Source organism: Gadus macrocephalus, chromosome 1, assembly GCF_031168955.1.
Source record: "Gadus macrocephalus chromosome 1, ASM3116895v1".
Lineage (NCBI taxonomy): Eukaryota > Metazoa > Chordata > Actinopteri > Gadiformes > Gadidae > Gadus > Gadus macrocephalus.
The window spans coordinates 643,122-661,541 of NC_082382.1; the positions used below are offsets into that span (position 1 = coordinate 643,122).

Below are 18,420 nucleotides of genomic sequence, written 5' to 3' on the forward strand. Positions count from 1 at the left end.
CTGGCGACCGTAGAAGTCAAATGAGTCTGTTTAGAGCCTGCATTTCGCCATGAAATGTAGATACAGTGCCAGAATACTAATTCAGCGCCCTCTATGGGCCAGCCGCCACTGGCGTATACCCTGACAGATTGCTGAAATCACATGCTGGATGCTTTAATCTTTCTATGTGTTTTTAAGTTAATGATCAGACTATAATAAGACCACGTTATGTTATTGTGGAAAAAAGGGGAAATTTCATAGTGGCTGGTGGAAACCAGTTCATCTTAGCATCCCGAGAGGCTTTTGCTGGGATGCGGGACACACAACTCAACATCAGGTCTGTCCCAATTTAAATGACGAATGTATGCGCATGAAACTAAGAAATAATCATAATAATTAATTGAAGTACAACGATAATAGTAATGTAATTTATATTAATGACCTCATGTCGGAATGGCGGGACGTTTGAAAAAAAGTAAAGTACAGCCACTCCGACCATCGTAACAGAAATTGTCGGAGTGGTGGGACGTTTAAAAATAATGGAAGTGCAACTACGACAATTAGACGTCAATCTCAGAGTGGGGTTATGTTTGAATGGAGGGCGGTCCCCCATTGAGAGATGGCCAGCCCTTTTTCGACATTCAAGTGGTACAAGAGCATTATTCATCATATGGATGAAACATTTTATTGAATATATGTAAATCTAAATCACATGCTTTGCTTCAAGCACCTATATTTCCTCAGGTGAATCAGAATCAGAAATACTTTATTGATCCCCGGGGGGAAATTGTTGAAATGCGGAGTCCCTGAGAGTAGGTACAATACCACTCGAAGCAAGATTCATGAAACTTGACGGGAGGTGCTGTGAACTGATGCAGATCGTCAGGAAAAAAAGGGTGAGCAATTCGGGAGCAGACAAACCAGCTGCCAACAGTACAAGAGGTATATAGAGGTGTTTTTTTTACTTTCCTGCTCTCCCAGATGTCTTCTCAAGTCCTCAATAAAACAGTAATAGATACATTTTCCAATGCATGTTCAATATGCATTATTTATAGTATTGGATATATATTTACAGTAGGTTTTATATACTTGGCTCATTCATGTTGATTTTTTTTTTGCTTTGAGAAGTATACATCTGTTGTGACATGCATGATAATTCTTGGCCATTGTTTCTGGTGTTGACACACTAATTGAATCATATTGTACTTATTACATAAACTGATAGTGTATATTGTGATACATATTTTGGCCCTAAGGTCCTACCCTACCCTTATGCCACATTATGTTTATTGTCTTAATTTAGGATACTGACATCGCTACAAAGAGGGAGATCGCACTCAAATGTCTCACTTTCAACATGGGAGAAGCAGTGGAGGACCTCAAAGATTTCCTGGTAAGGAAATATTATTGTAGAGGTGTAAAATGCTAGCTATGGCTGTACATTTTATAAGAAACAGGATGCATTTTATAGTATAACATGACATGCTCTTGTCCAGAGTGACAGAGTAATGAAGTGAGTTAACAAGTCTAATTCAAATATCTCCCATTGCCGTGTTCTTTTGGAAAAAAGTCTGCCGAGTCAGGACCGCTTTAACTCACTTTATTTGGTAATGTTTTTGACTAGTCTCTATGAAGCAAAAGGAGGGGAATTGTTTGGGCACTGTTATGTATTTTAAGCACATAAACTCCCCCCACATAGCCATTAGGAAGCAGGATCGAACACACAAGCTGCATTACCCTCACATAGCCACTAGGAAGCAGAGTAGAACACATAAGCTGCAATAACTACTCCAGCCACAGATGGCAGCACCTTTAGACAGGTGAGGATGGCGGAGCCATTACGTCACCCCGGTCACGCCCACTTCACATAGGCCACGCCCACTTGACGGGAAAAAGCGCGTGATTCAGATGAACCGGGGAGAGATCAATAGGTAACCGGGCTTAAGCCCACAATATTTTTCCTCACATGCGTCTGATACAATTCCCTCCCTTAAGCTTCATAGTTACCATACCGAAACATGCCTACTTTAACAAATAAAGTGAGTTAAAAGCGACCAAGGATTGGACCACTTTCTTCAAGAAAAAACGCATCAGCACGTGTGGAGATACACTTAGTAGGGCATCTGAAGGATGCGTTACCTGGAGCGTTCTAGCCCCCTGGGCTATGTATTGTGACTTATCTACTGGGCAGGCGTGGACTCAGTTATGTGCTCTGACTGGCTAAGCATGGTGCTGAACTCCCGCCCCCCTGGATACCCGTATGTGTCTTTATGCAGTCCCTTGCTATGGGTTGGCATTGCAACTATGTTTGTGGCTATGTGCGGGAATAGGGGATTATCACGCTTCCGGGTTCCATTGGCGGGATTTGTCTTCGTTGTGCATGAACACTTCCGGCGCACTTCAACAATGGCTGAAACAAAGGCTAGATGTCACTGCTCTGTTCCACTTTGTACATCTAACAAACAACACCAACCCTACTTAAGTTTTTATGGATTCCCGACTGAATTGAGTCCAAGGAAGAAGTGGATTCAAGCGGTTCGCCGGGATGAATGGCCAAACTTTAAAAATAAAACAAGGTAGCACGTTGGTTTGGACAGGGATGCAAACACGACAAAAAAAGAGAGCTACCCGAAGTCGGAAAAGATATGACGGCATGATATCCTATTATCATGAGAAGGCCTATGCTATATGCCTAGAAAGATAAAAAATATATTAGTTACTCAGTTAAAGTGCCTTTTAAAGTGCCAAGTTAATTTATTTTCACACACACACAAACACACACCTCTGCATTGGATATGCGATCACAGGTACAGGTACTGGCAGTATAGGCCTGGCACTGTCCCTGATCATATCCGCTGCTTAGGGGGTTTCTGGAAGAGGGTTTCGGAGAAGCTGTGCAACACTTTGTGTGGTTATTGTTGTTGTCACTTTCCTCCGATGAATGTCTGCCTTACAGTGTGCATACAGGGCATGTACACCCCTGCTGGCATAATTAATTTCTTTAATGCAGTGTGTGCATTTAGCACATCCTTTTTTCTCTTTTTTTAAAAAGTCAGACAGTGGAAAGTTATGCTTCACTGTATTCACCTCAGTCGTGGCTTCTAATTTTAGCCATGACCACTTCCAACTCCACTTGCACCCTGAGTCCTGCTGCACAATAAGTGCATCCTTCTCCGATATTTCCCACCACTATCCTCGGGCCGGGCCTTTGATCAAGCAGGTTTTTTTTTATCATTGGTTTATTGGCCTAATCTGAGGAGAAATCTATGCCATAAACAGAAATATTATAGGCCTTTATTACACAGGTCTTCTCAATGCCGTGGAACACTCTGTTCACTTTGGTAGCTAGTCCGGTGACTTGTTAACCCCAGTGTCTTCTGTTCCTAAGCGACGTCACCGTCTTTGCAGACAATTTATTATTGCTCTGCTGATCAACACTACGAATAATAATAATACATTTAATTTAGAGGCGCCTTTCAAGGCATCCAAGGTCACCTTACAGAGCATAAAGTCATCATAAATCTTTTAAAAACAAGACATTGTTTAGTTTTGGCAAGTAGCCGTGTTATAAGCGGGATCATGTATAGAACGTCGCCGGTCATTTTCGAAAATAAGCCCCTTCAGGGCGAAGCAAGACGCCTTCGCTGCGCGTCGGTGTACTGTTCGCCCTGTCGGGGCTAATTTTCCCGATAATGACCGGCGTTCTATACATTATCCATTCCATATATATTTAGCTGAGTAGGCCTAGAAACAAATGTGTACAAAGTTACAAATGTGTTAAAATAAATGTCGGGTTGAAATCGGGCTAGGGCTGTTAATGTGTTAATGTGTCGGGTCGGGCACATTAACCGACCGGTTACAGTTAATGTGTTACAGTTAATGTGTCGGGTCGGGCTCGGACAGAACGTGCACGGGCTCGGGCTTGATTTTCTGAGCCCGATCTAAGCTCTACCGTATGGCAAGCCGAGTGTGCCACAATTCGACTTCAATTAAACGCGTTCTGAAACGCCAGCACGCGTGCCCAGAACGCGTTTTGGTTTTCCAGAACGCGTTCAGGCGTTTCAGCGCGCGCGCCCAGAACGCGTTCCGGCGTTTCAGCGTGCGCGCCCAGAACGCGTTCTGGCATTTCAGCGCGCGCGCCAAGAACGCGTTCCGGCATTTCTGCGCGCGCGCTCAGAACGCATATTAGCATATTAACAGCACGCGTGCTGTTAATATGCTAATGCGCTCCTCCCCTCAATTTTCTCAGCCAATAGATTTGAGCCGTTTTCACCTAATCATATGCTAGGGCAAACACACAGACAACATCAGTCGAGACCAGAGCTCTTCTTTCGCGAATCTTTTCTGTTGTGTCGTTCTTAAAGTCGAAAGATGTTAAGATGTTTCAAATTAGGTGGTTAATGTGGAGGTGGTGAACACTACAAGTACATACACTTTGACTATACACTATCTAAGCTACTTGACCGAACATTGTGTATGGTAAGTGCCGTGGCAACTATGATAACATAATTAAAAAATACTTTTATTTATAGCGTATCGTTTATTACATTTATTTATTACAGCATTACATGAGTCAGCTTATTCGTCTTCTGAGTACAATAAAAACAATAAAAGAGTTCAGAAGTTAGAGTTAAAATTCCATTAGAAGTAAATAAGTCTGTCTGAAGTATTAACATGCAGTTGCAGGTTTTAGCCTGTACGTGGTAGTAGCCTATAAGACGAGGTATAATTCACTTCATCAGTTGGAATGAGACAGATAGAAAAAACTATATATATATATAGAATATATAAAATGTAATAGAAAAAATACAATAATAGTGTACTTTATTAAGCCGTTGTGGAAATTCTTTCTCTACATTTAACCTATCTGGTACTACTACACCCAGAGCAGCATGTGGCCACACAGGTACAACTGACAGAGAAGACCACACTGTTATACAAGTCAAAAACCAGTAAAGGAGAAAAAAGCTGCAGCCAGCCCTGTGTAACAACAGGCCGGAGCAGCAAGCAGAGCCAGAGAGCAGCATGCTCAGCAAGAGGCTTTAAAGTCTGCCCAATTAGGCCTTCCTTTGATTCAGTACCTGCCCATCCGGACAGCTCTATCTGCAGGCTTGGGGGAAAGAGACAGACCAAAATATACACAGCCTGTTGGAGAGAGACTGACAGACTTGAGATGCTATTTATTAATAATCATCATAATGTTACTATTACCGTAGTCTCAATAAGGGACATCAAGTCCCCACCAAGTCCATCACCTCTGTAAATAGAAACTTAAAGCTTAAAAATACTTCAGTTCTGAACAATGGAGAAGAATAGGAGAAACTACAGATTCATCTGACTCCATTAAGAACAGTTACGAATAAACTTAAATGTAACCAGGTAAACCAAATTAAACGAATCACAACCAGATATATATTTAAAAACACACACACACACACACACACACTCCCGCAGAGGCCAATAGAGAAGAGACAATATCAAGGACTTCAGGGTCAGTTTTTCAAAAGTAATGTGATTTATACAAATCTGGTCTTTGTCTCAAGCTAGGGCACTGCCCATCCATCCAGCTGACTTGTGATTGGTCAACTGATGTGTGACTAAGGTGTGAAGTTCATCTTTACACATTGTACATAATACATAGGCCACAACTATGCATATGCGTAAGATTACCATAAAACCATAAATCAGACTGCTGTCCACATTACAAGGATTAACTCAAGACCAAATATCAGTATGTTACATCCAGAAATACACAGATCATTTCAGTATCACAATTCTAACTTCTTTGATTCTGAGGTGTCCATAGGCTGTGCTTATTAGATTGGGCTGGTCACACCACATGGGTGCCCATTACAATGAGTCTTTGTGTGAATGGCTCAGATGACTTCGAGACAGAGTTAGAGTGCATTAATTACATTCTTACACTGGTTATTATGTACAAGAATAAAATATGAAATAGACAATTTACCTGTCTCTACCTTCTGAATTGCACACCCTCATGAATGAGCCACCCTCATTCACAGATACACACCAAATATGAGAAAGGGAACAAGTCAGCTTGTTGTTTTGTTCTGTGGAACAGACTCTACCCTCTCTGGCCAGTCGAGCAAAAAAAAACATTAGCAGCTAGGGATGGGTCAGAATATTCGATTATTCGATTATTCGTTCCTGAGGGTCAAAGTCGATTTTTAACATTTGGACTATTAACATTTTTTCCCATTCAAATAAACAAGAATTAACGTACAGAACTAATGTTGGTTCTCTAGCACTATTACAACACAAACACTGATCACTGTTTAAGTTAGATTTTTTGCGTTTAAGATATTAAGGGATTTCTTGCTGATCCATGGCTGCCTTTGTGAATGTCGGCACACATTGAATAATCGATTATTCGTTCAAACCACCTACTGATTATTCGACCATGAACATTTTTAGTTATTCACATCCCTATTAGCAGCAGGTGCTTGTGGCCCAGCAGAAGCAGGGGGTGTGTAGAGGATCAGCATCTGGAGGTGGCAGACCAGCATCAGGAGTAAAGATAGTCTGCATAGCCGTTGACTGTAGTCCCTGAGACATGCTTTCAAATACGCACACATTGAGGCCTGATTTGGTGTAAAGCCCACTCACCACGTCAAGGTACAGGCTACGAGTGGGAACATAGAAGACGCAAGACAAAACAATACAAACATAGAGGGTAAAGGGGTGGAGTCCTGTCTCCAAGGGAGGAGGGGGTGGAGTCCTGTCTCCAAGGGAGGAGAGGGGTGGAGTCTTTTCTCCAAGGACAGAGTGGAGTCAACCTGTTGGTCTGTTCTCTGGAACAGAGTCCAGGAATGACAGAAGACCACGGATCAGCGCTATTCCATGCTCACCTCTAGGGCCACTGAGAGGGTCAAACTGTGCCCTAATCTGCCCCATGACAGCATCATCAATAGTGTACTCATCATGAGGCACAGCTACCCTCTCTGGCCAGTCGAGCAACAAACCCCCAACAGCAGCAGCAGGTGTTTGTGGCCCAGCAGCAGCAGCAGGAGCAGGAGCAGCAGCAGCAGGAGCAGCAGCAGCAGCAGTTGGTTGTGGCCCAGCAGAAGCAGGTGGTGGGTGTAGAGGAGGTGCATCTGGAGGTGGCAGACCAGCATCAGGAGTTGCAAAGACACTCTGCATAGCCGTGGACTGTAGTCCCTGCTGGTGGAGACATCCTCTCACAAAGAGTTGGATTGGGCTCCTGTGCCTTTCGGTCCTCAATCCATGGTGGTTCCATTGATTGGTGAAGTCTGCCAAATCTCTGTTCAGCCTAGGGAGGTAGATGTAATGAAGAGCCCAGAGGTGCTGTTCATTGTCAACATCAATGACTCCCTCACTCTCCAAAAATTTGAAAAGCCTGTGGTAGACATTGGATATGCCACGCCACATATCTCCCCACAGTCTCTCAATGCGTTGGTTGTGAACGCTTCTTCCCTGAATGGCACTGCCTCTTCTAGAGCCCCTGAAGACGTTCATGAACATGCAGATATCTGCATTTTCTCCTCCTCTGTCTGTCCTGATCCTGGAGGGGACCCCGTGTCGGACAATGGCGCCAACAAAACTCTCCAACACCGTGCTGCTCCTGTTGTTGTTTGAGGCCCGGAGGAAAACAATAAGGCGGCTGAAGCCATCTATTCTCCCATGTATGACGATCCGCCATCTAGAACAAAAACAAAATATGAATCCTTTATTATTATGGATCGACAGAATTTATTATCGGAAAAATAAGACCCAAAAACTACTCGACTACCTGATCAGCTTGTGGTTCCCATCGATGTGCCACAAAGAGTTGGGACCCTGAACCTGGTAAACCCTTCTCTCTGGCCTCCGCAGAAGAGATCGGACAGCAGCCGCTGCTGGATTTGTCCTCAACATACTCTCCCTGACTCTCCCACGTTGGACACGAAACCCTCTGGTGCGCAAGGACGTTCATACTGACTCCGGACCAATCTGGTCATTGCCAGCCACAACCTCCCTCACGAGGTCATCCAAATCCGAATCAGAAATTATTGCAAACTGATTTGTCCCGATCAGTTGGAAATTTCTATCATGGGTAAAAAAATAATAATAATTGTTGGTTGTTGTGCTTAACAAAGTAATTGTTTAGCACAACTACCAATAGAAATGTGATTGTTTATGTTTGCAGGAGCGGACATCCTCTTAAAAATGTAAATGTTTTAGACCATAGAATTTTTTCATCAAATCAGAATACTATCAATTCAGAAAATAAGCATAGAAGTCACAAACCTCAGACGTCGATGTACAGTACGGACTGAAACCTGGAGAAGTGCAGCAATTTCTTTGACTGAAAATCTGCAGGTCCTCAGAAAGGACAGCTGCTCCTCAGTTATTTGATAACTGGGTGGACCTCTCCTTCCTTCCCAAACCAACGTTGCCTGGTAACCAGAACTACCTGCAATGACATTTGACCATTAGACTACAGTGGACAGGTTACAACAACAATTTGACAGATAGTAGTCATCTTCATGAGGGCCAACAGACACTTGGATGTTGTAATCCCCCCGCCCCCGTAACTTCCAATAGACATCAGTCAAACAGTAGCCTTGGAATGTCAACGTAATTTTCAGTACCAACAGTACCTGTTTTGTGAAGCCAATAGCACCCACACATTTATCACACCCCTATATGACTAGCCCTAACTTAATGAACAGTCCATTATAGCCTCAATCAGACTTTAAGGGTCCTCCAACCAGACTCAGTCCTTTTAAAGTGGACCAAGAAGTGGGCTGAAGCAAAAATAACTCAGATCTTTGTTCATGCTGAGTCACTGTTGACTTTGTGGGCTGAAAGGGACCAAATGTGAATCCACCCCAAGATGTTTAAAGGTTTCATTCAGTGTGGAGAATGCACTCATCAAACATCACTTCTTGTTACCTTGTTGCCTGTGCTGACCAGCCATTCTGACTTCATGAATGTATTCAGCCAGGTAGCTGAGAATTCGGTCCACAATATCAGCATTTAACAAGGTCCCTCTTGCATACTGGAGGCTTCTCTGCATCATCTCCAGTCTGGTAAAACCACAACAACAAGAACAAATGTACATATGATCTAGTTTGTTGTGAGCCTGTGCTACACTACACACTTCTAACATCATTGGTTGCGCCAGAGCAATATTTAAGAGATCATAGAATCAGTGTTGGCAAGCTACTTGGAAATTGTAGTGAGCTAAACCATCAGTTACTCTGCCATAAATAAAGCTTCACTACACACATAACAACCAGACAAATGTAGCAAGCCAAGTTACACAAACACAGTAAATGTAGTTCACTACATTAGGACGCTTAAGGAACCCAGTACACCCGAGGCAAATGAATGATAACACCAGACTATTGTCTTTACAAATGTCTGTGTTGAATAATGTTAGAAATAAAACTTGCATTGCATTTAGTTTTAGCCTAGCACCAGCGATCTCAGCAACTAGAAGGACTGAAGGAAACGTGTTGAAAAAAGGTATCCAATGATAAAGCTCTTTTACTGTTAAAGCTGTGCTAATTTCACATGGCAATCAACAAGTTTAAGTTTAAACAAATTTCATGCCCAGGTGTCTGTATGAGTGTTAAAATTTGGATTGAATTAATAAGAAGTTTCAAAATTCAAAAGATAGGCCTACAAGTTCAAGTTTGTTGCAGGGAGTTTTTAATACTACAAACGGCTGCTTTGTGTTTAGCAACAGTGAGAAATGAGGAATTGCTGAGACCTGATGGCCATCAAAGCCGATTAAATGCATGGTCAGAGGAGAATGAGTGGAGAGTTGCTATCATTTAGCAACGCAGCAACGAACGCTGGCGCTAGTCTATGAACAGCAGTGCATCCTGCATACTGTAAATCCTCTAATATAGGCCCGGGCCTTTATTTTACTCAAGCGCATCACGGCCCAGGCCTTTATTGGAAGGAGGCCAGAATTAGAGGCAGGCCTCTATTTCTATTTGAGCAAACGGACTACCAGTAGAATTAATAAAAACGACATTTTGTGTCTATTTGAACCTATAAAATATTGAAAAAGTACAGTTTATTGAAAAAGTACAGTTATAACATATGGTATGCATACAGAACATTAACAACAAAAACCGGTAATTCAGGCTAAATTAACAAAAACGTAGCAAACATACCGGTAGTGCATTGTGAACACTTTGAAGTTAAAAACCTTACAAATCTTGAAAATGCCAACTTTTCATCGGATTGCTCCGTAGCCAATCATAATCGCTTATCTCGTTGTTAAGTTAACACACCCGGTCACCTCACTAGCAGTTTGTGTGTGGAGCCAGGGGTGCGTTCGGATTACGCAGTTTAGTATATCAATTCATAGTAACGCACCGCATTTAACGTTCAGTAACGATAACGGCGTTGTAAAGACTGAAACAGTAATTAGTTAGATTACTCCGTTAGTGATAAAATAACGGCGTTATTCCAAACAAAGTTGAAGTCTCACGTGCTAGTCAAGAGCGAGGTGATTCAAAGAAAAACGTCGGTTCTAATAATAGAGAGAATATTAGAGGCCTTTATTTACCTCCGCCGACAGCAAGACCGGCCAATGTTAGAGACCCGACCGCTATTGGAATACAGGCCAATATTAGAGGATTTGCCGTAGCCTACAATAACGACACTTTTTTTTTTTTTTTACCGTCAGTGAATAGGACAGAGTGAAAGTCAAGTCTGTGTAATACATTATTTATTATACGACAATTGCACAAATAAATCAAGGAAAGAATGTCTATAAACTGGTTAACTTCTACTTGAAAGTCGTCCATTTTGTTTCGACGGCAATGTTTTTCACCCCCCGCTGACGACAGCTGTACAATCAGTTGTTGAACTGTGTAATATAGCTGCACTCCAAAAAGCTATAGTTTCACTCGATATTTCGCGCGTTGTGTAATAATGTATATATAAGCATATATAAGTATATAATACGTTGCAATAAGTTATTGCAACGTAGGCCTACTGCTAAACTTCAGGCCAACTACTAGTATTAGAAGCATCTGAAACTTAAGATCTACCTTGTTGCAATCTGCTGCAACACAGCTGGTCCAACGTCGTCCATCAGAAGCCGTCGAGTACAGTCATTCAAAAGCAGCTTGCAACGCGATACGAAGGTTCTCCAAGCCATAATCTCTGAAACAAAGAAGTACAAGTACAGAATTACCGTGTTCAATTGAACATGTGGACACCTGAAAGCCTGAAATCGAAACCGTGGGGCGGGTCCCCCTAAAATTAAGGTTGATGAAAAAAAATGTCATAAGGATTACATTATTACATTACAAATATATGTTTATAAATTAGTTATGGCCCACTGTTGTGTTTTCTTAATTGTGTAGGCCTACCCTATCACTCAATTCGGGCAATTTTTTTTTTTTTTAACCTAATATATAAAAAGTGCAATTTAAAGACAGAACCCGTGGCATAGATGTGGTAGAAACAATGATGGCTGCATTTGTGAAAGCAAATTACAGTAAATCTGTCTGAGCAGAGGTGTGTATGTGTGTGTACATGTGATGTGGCTCTTTGCAGTAAAACAGTAAAAAATTGTCTCTTCTCTGACTGCTTGGCCACCCCTACTCTATGATGACATTGTGTGTGTGTGTGTGTGTGTGTGTGTGTGTGTGTGTGTGTGTGTGTGTGTGTGTGTGTGTGTGTGTGTGTGTGTGGGCCTCCCTGACCAATTTATGCTTAGGGCCCTCTTAGCAGCAACCCGGGCTAAACGTTAATTGGATAATGCTGTAATTTTGTCCCACCAACGGAGCTGCACTGGACCCCGAGCTTCTGCATGATGATTAGAGAAAATCCCATAACTCCTTTTGATTGGACAGCCATAGCGTCGTCCGAAGACCAATGTTAAGCTCAGTCTTTGCTGAAGTTGGTAAACAGACTGAAATAAAACATTGTTCCAATTTGTTTTAATCATTGGTTAGTTTGTTCAGTAAATTCAGTCGACTAGCTAGCTAGTATGGTAGAAAAACATAGAGGCTTAAAAGAACATCTTGCCCAAATGTGATATCAGCGTGGAGAGAAACCGAGTCAGGAGGCCCTGTCCCTTTGTCATTCATATGCAGGGAGTTCCTTGGATCAAAGATGGCCCCCCACATCAGTATAGTTCTCAGTTCACTTAGATATTAAGTATATAATTATGTACGGTAAATCGTGTTACAGTAAAGCAAAACATTAAACTCTGTATTAATGTGTCTCTCTTCACGCCATATGGGCCTACTTTCAAAAGATGAACCCCCGATTGCCTCATTTACATATAAGTGGCCCCTGAGAGAGGCATCTGGCTCATGTCACCGTGAGGGTGGAGGACAGGGAGGGCTTTGATAAGAGGCCCTACTAGTCCATACTCCTGTTAAAGTCAGACACTACCAGCTTTATGAATATAATTATTGATACCACTGGCACATATAGTGGTATTGTTAACTATTACAATGCAAACATGTTTTACTGTTTAAATGAATATTGGTTTTACGGGGCTCATCTCTTAAACCAACATGGTAAGTCATGTTGGTTTAAGATGTATTCACAAAATATTCAGGCTGTATTCACAAAGCTTTTTATCTTACCGCTAAAAGTGCTCCTAACTCAAAATAAACGCTAAAAAAAAATAACGTATACGTTTTCTCTTAAAAGTAATTCACAAAGCCGCTAAGGATAAATCACTAAGAGTGACGCCCCCTTATGTCGATTCTCGTGCACGAGTTTAGAAGCGGTCAGTATGGTGATGTAGTCTATATCTCTTTATCAATTTGCAGTCCTCCATTGTCTCCAAAGTATTCCATCTTGCTGCAGCCATTTTCAGATTCTTTGTAAATAGGTCTTACTGAGTGAGTCCTAGAGGACTTTTAAGCTCTCCTAGATTTAGGTGCTACTTTTAGGCCTAAGATTCTTTGTGAATACGGCCCCTGGCCCCTATAGTTCCCTTACTATCATCCATTACTATTAGGGATGTAACGATACACAAGTGTCACGATTCAGTACGTACCTCGGTTTTTAAGTCACGGTTCGGTATGTTTTTCGGTACAGTTGTGTTTATTAAACAATTTTTATTTTATTTTGATTTATTCAATCGTATCAAACTAATGTCTTACACACATGAAAATCCTCATCCTCATCGTCATCCGCTTATCCGGGGTCGGGTCGCGGGGGGAGCAGCTCAAGCAGGGGGCCCCAGACTTCCACATGAAAATACATCAAATACAATTGAGGATAAAAACACATTCAAGTCCAGGGCTGCATCCGAATACTCGTACTTGCATACTATATAGTATGCATTTTGTAGTATGCGAAAAATCTAGCGCGTCCGAATACTCTAGTATGCATTCTGTAGTACGGAAGTCGTTTCCGAATGCATGCTACCGCCAAAGTGAACCACGGACCACACTACGCTATCCTACAATGCAACCGGAGTCTGGTAACAAACGAAGAAGAGATGGCTGACCCGACACCACCAACAGCGGCTTTTTATTTGTGTGTGTGTGTGTGTGTGTGTTCAATAAAAAAGGAAAAATTAACTTCAATCGTCTTTTTCACGGAGTAACAAATAACTGTAAATTTATTATTATTATTCCAAAAAAATGACTTACCAAATGTCCACATATATACAACATAACCTGCCGGTAAGTCGCTCTACGAGATGACCGACGACGACGCCTTCTAGCAGAGATATCCATTTCAAGAGCCATTCGCGTAGAAAGAGACATTTTTTTATTTAATAGCAACGATAACAAGACGGAAAACAGGTACATTTTGCCGCCATCTGGGGGGAGATACGTCATCTCCAAACATCCGGTGGAGTTTCGGCAGCGTTCGGAGGCGTTCTACGCATGTCTGTAGACCGTACTACGCAGTCAAGTGTAGTATGGTCAAGTAGTAGACACTAGACAGAAATAGTATGTACTAGGTATTCGGATGCAGCCCAGGACTTAATTCCATTGTGGTCCTCAACACAAGACAAGACACTCAGTGTGTGATGTGCACCCACTTCTGGTTGTGGTGTTGTGGGGGCCACGATAACTTTTTAACTGTTACTGTTAGCATGACAACTTTTGAATCTGTCCATGCATCTGATGCGCCCCACCCTTAGCCAGCGCTAACGGTGGGTCCAAATGCACCCAGTTGCTCTTTTAAATTGATTAACTTTTAGGGGAATAGACTGCAGTATAATTGTGTGTCATGTCCAACATGTCTAGGCACAGCCTAGTTCTTCGGATTTCTTCTGTGGTATTTACCATGACAGGCCTGTCATGGGTTCAAAAGTTCTTATATTACTCTACATTCTACCCAGACGTGTAGTAAATCACTCATATCAATAATTGAAAATATTGCATGATTGAGTACTAAAGAATAAATGGAAAATAATTGGAAGGTAAAAAGGTTTTGCACAAGATCTTACACTTGAAACTGGTTAGAAACAGACCAATAAACTAAAGCCTAAACTCCCAAAACTCAATAACATTAGTAAAAGCACAGATCAGTTCATAATGTCCATCCCTCCTACAACATTCCATTACCATAAACATACTGTCTATCATTTCCACATTTGACTATTTTATAGTAAAGTAGAAATTGCATCGTACAGGGGACATGTAATTATGACAAATGAGCATGAAAATATCATAAAATAAAATAAACAATAGACAGGCAATTGATACAACAGCTACAGGTTGGTGATGGAAGGTTTCCAATGACCCAAGAGCTCTGTTATGTGGTGAAGCATTGAGGATTGGCTACAGGAATGGAATGACTGGTTCTATATTTACGAGAATAGGTTCACTGGTGGGAAGCAGTAGGCAACAACCTCAGTGATCATATTCTTAAATATATGATACCACAAACCTAACCACCATGGGAATTCCTTATAGTCTAAATAAACTTGCCTAGTTTGCCTGCTTTGTCAGGAATCAGGGTAGACCTTTATGATATGTATAAGTGAGTAGGTTGTTTAATTTTTTTTAAAATTCTGACTAATTTCTGACCAATACTCTCTTCAACAGAAGAGTATGACAGAAGCTTAGAGGAAAAGGAATACATTGTTGGCCTGATTTGGTGTAAAGCCCACTCACCACGTCAAGGTACAGGCCACGAGTGGGAACATAGAAGACGCAAGACAAAACAATACAAACATAGAGGGTAAAGGGGGCGGAGTCCTGTCTCCAAGGGAGGAGGGTGGGCGGAGTCCTGTCTCCAAGGGAGGTGGGGGGGCGGAGTCCTGTCTCCAAGGGAGGAGGGGGCGGAGTCCTGTCTCCAAGGGAGGAGGGGGGGCGGAGTCCTGTCTCCAAGGGAGGAGGGGGCGGAGTCCTGTCTCCAAGGGAGGTGGGGGCGGAGTCCTGTCTCCAAGGGAGGAGGGGTTTGGTCAGGTTAAACCTTCCCAAACCCCAGGGACCCAACAAGAGATGTGCTCATCATATCCGCAAAATCCTCCTCCTCCCTAACACCTCTTGGAAGGTAGAGGAAGAGGGCACAGGTGGAGGCATAGGGAAGCCGCCTTGTCCCTGGCTCCTGGTCGAAGAAATGAACCTCGCATTTCCTCGGGAAGCCCAGGGCTGGAGGATGATCGGCTGCCGTGACAAAGACTAAGAGGTCTTCGAAGGTGGCATCCACCTCTCCCTCTGTTGGCATATACGTAGTGTTACTTTGTTTGCAAAGCACGTTAGTGTCATTGTCATTGCAAAGCTTATGTGAGAATTCTATCAACTTGTCAATATACAAACGATACCGGAGATAGATGGCTATCTATATAGTTAAGTGCGGTCAGTTCCAAAAATACTTGGCATTGGCAGCATTTGTTGTCAGGCTTTGGGGCCCAGCGGGAACATGCAGGTTATGTTTTTTAATTTCTTTCCGTTTTTAAACAAATGTGGCTCCTTTACTTTTGTCAATGAATAATAGCGAGATAGCAATAAAACCTCCCCTGCCCTAGCAATCAATCATTGACGTCCAATTGAGAATCAAATGTATTAACCCACCTTCAACTTTGATGAGCCAGTCATCATACTGGAAGATGGTTTCCTCCTCCTCCCCCCTGGCATTACTGCCCTCAGGGCTCCAGTCAGTCAGGAATAGGCCTCTGAAGGTCTGCCGGGTCAATTTCCCCCCCGTTGAGCAGAAAATTGGCAGAAACTGCTGCCAATTTGCAGAGACAAGGTCGAAAAAACGTCCACAGGAGTTCAACCCGGCAGTATACTGCTGCACCATACTGGCCACTCTGTTGATGAGATGGTGATAGAAACACATGAAGAAGGCCTGCACTTGAAAAAACTCATAGGCTTTGTTGGAGGGGGGGGGGTTTGAAAATGTAATACCTCGTCAGATGACGTTTATTACTTTTTAATAATTTGTAACAGCCTTAATTTTTGCTAATTTCATTTACTACGGTTTAATTGACAATTGAAATGTCTACAATCGAAAGTTCAAAAATTGGGAACAACTCGACACTCGCACACTGCCCCCTGACACACATGTTGTTTTCTTAACTGTCTGCCACTACACTCCATGATATGTTATAGTATTTTCATTCTTTCTTACCGATGGAAGCAGTAGTTGGCCACTACCCTCTCAATGACTTGAGGCATCTCCTGCAATGTAGAGGTGTAGAAGGAGGGCACCCCGCAGTCAGAGACCCAGTCCCCACAGGATACCTTCAGTCGCTGCAGGTCCTCCTCTGTGCGACAGGCCTTCAACTTTTCAAAATGAAAAAAAAAAAAGTTGGTCTTCAATTTGCTCTGTTGGTATGCTGTGCAATAATGCAAATATTTTTTTATGAAAAACAAAATAAGACATCCTCTAAAGTAATTGTTGTCTTTACTTTATCATTAAAACACACATGACAGAATTTCATTGATGTCACCTGTTGCAGTTTGCCCCCTTTATCCTCGTCGAGCAGCACCCCTATGTCGAGGTCACTTAGGGGTGCTGACTGGTGGCACATAAGCAGGTAAACCGACCTACTTATTGACCGGGGCCCCGGGCCACCGTGGGCCACTGACCAAGCGGTCAATTTCCCCGCCTTGAAGAACTTCTGCTGCTCCAAGGCACGAAGGTCATACGTGAAAAATAGCTCATTTGAGCGTCCCTCAAAAACCCAGAGGGTGCCCTGAATGGCCATCATTAGGAGTCTGTAAAGCAGAGCACAGGGGAAAAGTCATTTGATAGTGAAAAGGGTTATGTAGTTTCCCTAAAGGGAAACTACATAACCAGAACAGTAGAAAAGTAAAATACTAAAGTAACACATTACTTCAAGCAGCATTTGGACATTACCTTTGAAATTCCCTCCTGGGACCACAATAGTCGTCCGCCATTTAGTTGAGGAATTCCATCCTCGGCTCCCTTTTGCCACTCAAAGTACGACCGGCTGAGCACCGAGAAGGCACTTTTGAGCACATTCTGGCGGCGTACAGCCACCGTCAACGGCCGCTCTGTGTCTATGTTCTCCAGTTGAAACCTCAAGATCAGCTGATCAAGGCTAACCTATTATGAGTAACAAAAAAACAACAATTTGTCATGGTGTGTGTGTTTCCCTGTGTTTCCCTCCTGTGTTGATTACTGCTCCCTCCCCTAATGTGTCTCAGCTGTTCCTCGTTGTGTTTGTTACTTAAGCCCTTGTCTTTCCTTTGTTCCTTGTGCTTTCATTGTGGTTGTTCGTTCTGCGTGTTCCCTGTTCCCTGTTGTCTCCTGAGTTCCCTGAGTTACCTGTTTCCTTGCCTTAGCCTTTAGGCATAAATAAAGTGCTGTTCTCGCTAAACCGTCTGCATCTGGGTCCTACCTGCCTGCCTGCACCCTCAACCCTAACACAATTACTGTGTGGTGTAATGAAATTCACACAGATAATGACAATATCACATGGAGAGTACAATAACCGTCTGTAACAGTCTTATACACTTTATGATCTTACAGCTGTTGGGTCAGACACAGAGGCCGATGTTGAGAGTTCCTCGACATCCGATCCGGATGACAGGTCATCTTCATCCTGAATCATGAATTCATCTCTAGAACAAAAAAGATAAAAATAGAAATAGAATTATAGGCTGGGGATCAATGATACAGACAAATGCATTAGTTATGCACTTTGTTCATCCGAATCCATACAATCCCGTTCATTCACTTTTTTCCCTTTTCATATGAGCAACCTTCATATTTGACTAAACCAGGACTAACTAAACCTAAATACTCCCATGGAGTTCCCAGACACTGTCACAAGGTCCCCTGTGGTCGAGCTCCACCTAGACAGCACGGGACCCAACATCTTCATGCCTCATAAATAACAGTTTGGCGTAAGATCTAAGATCTTCAAGGGCGTCAGTGGCATTTTGAGTGTGGGGGACGTATTTTGGCGGGGGGTCTGGGGGTCCTCCCCCATTTTCAAAGAAGTACATGCAATTGCCCGCATTCTGGTGCATTTTACCATGTTTTCAGATT

The 18,420-nt window shown here is 42.6% G+C and overlaps 1 long non-coding RNA gene across 1 annotated transcript in view; it reads left to right on the top strand.

The window, feature by feature from the left end:
- The window catches only part of LOC132464759 (uncharacterized), an 85,327-nt gene that overhangs the window by 14,682 nt on the left and 52,225 nt on the right, over positions 1–18,420 (top strand). The gene's annotated exons all lie outside the window — the stretch shown is intronic.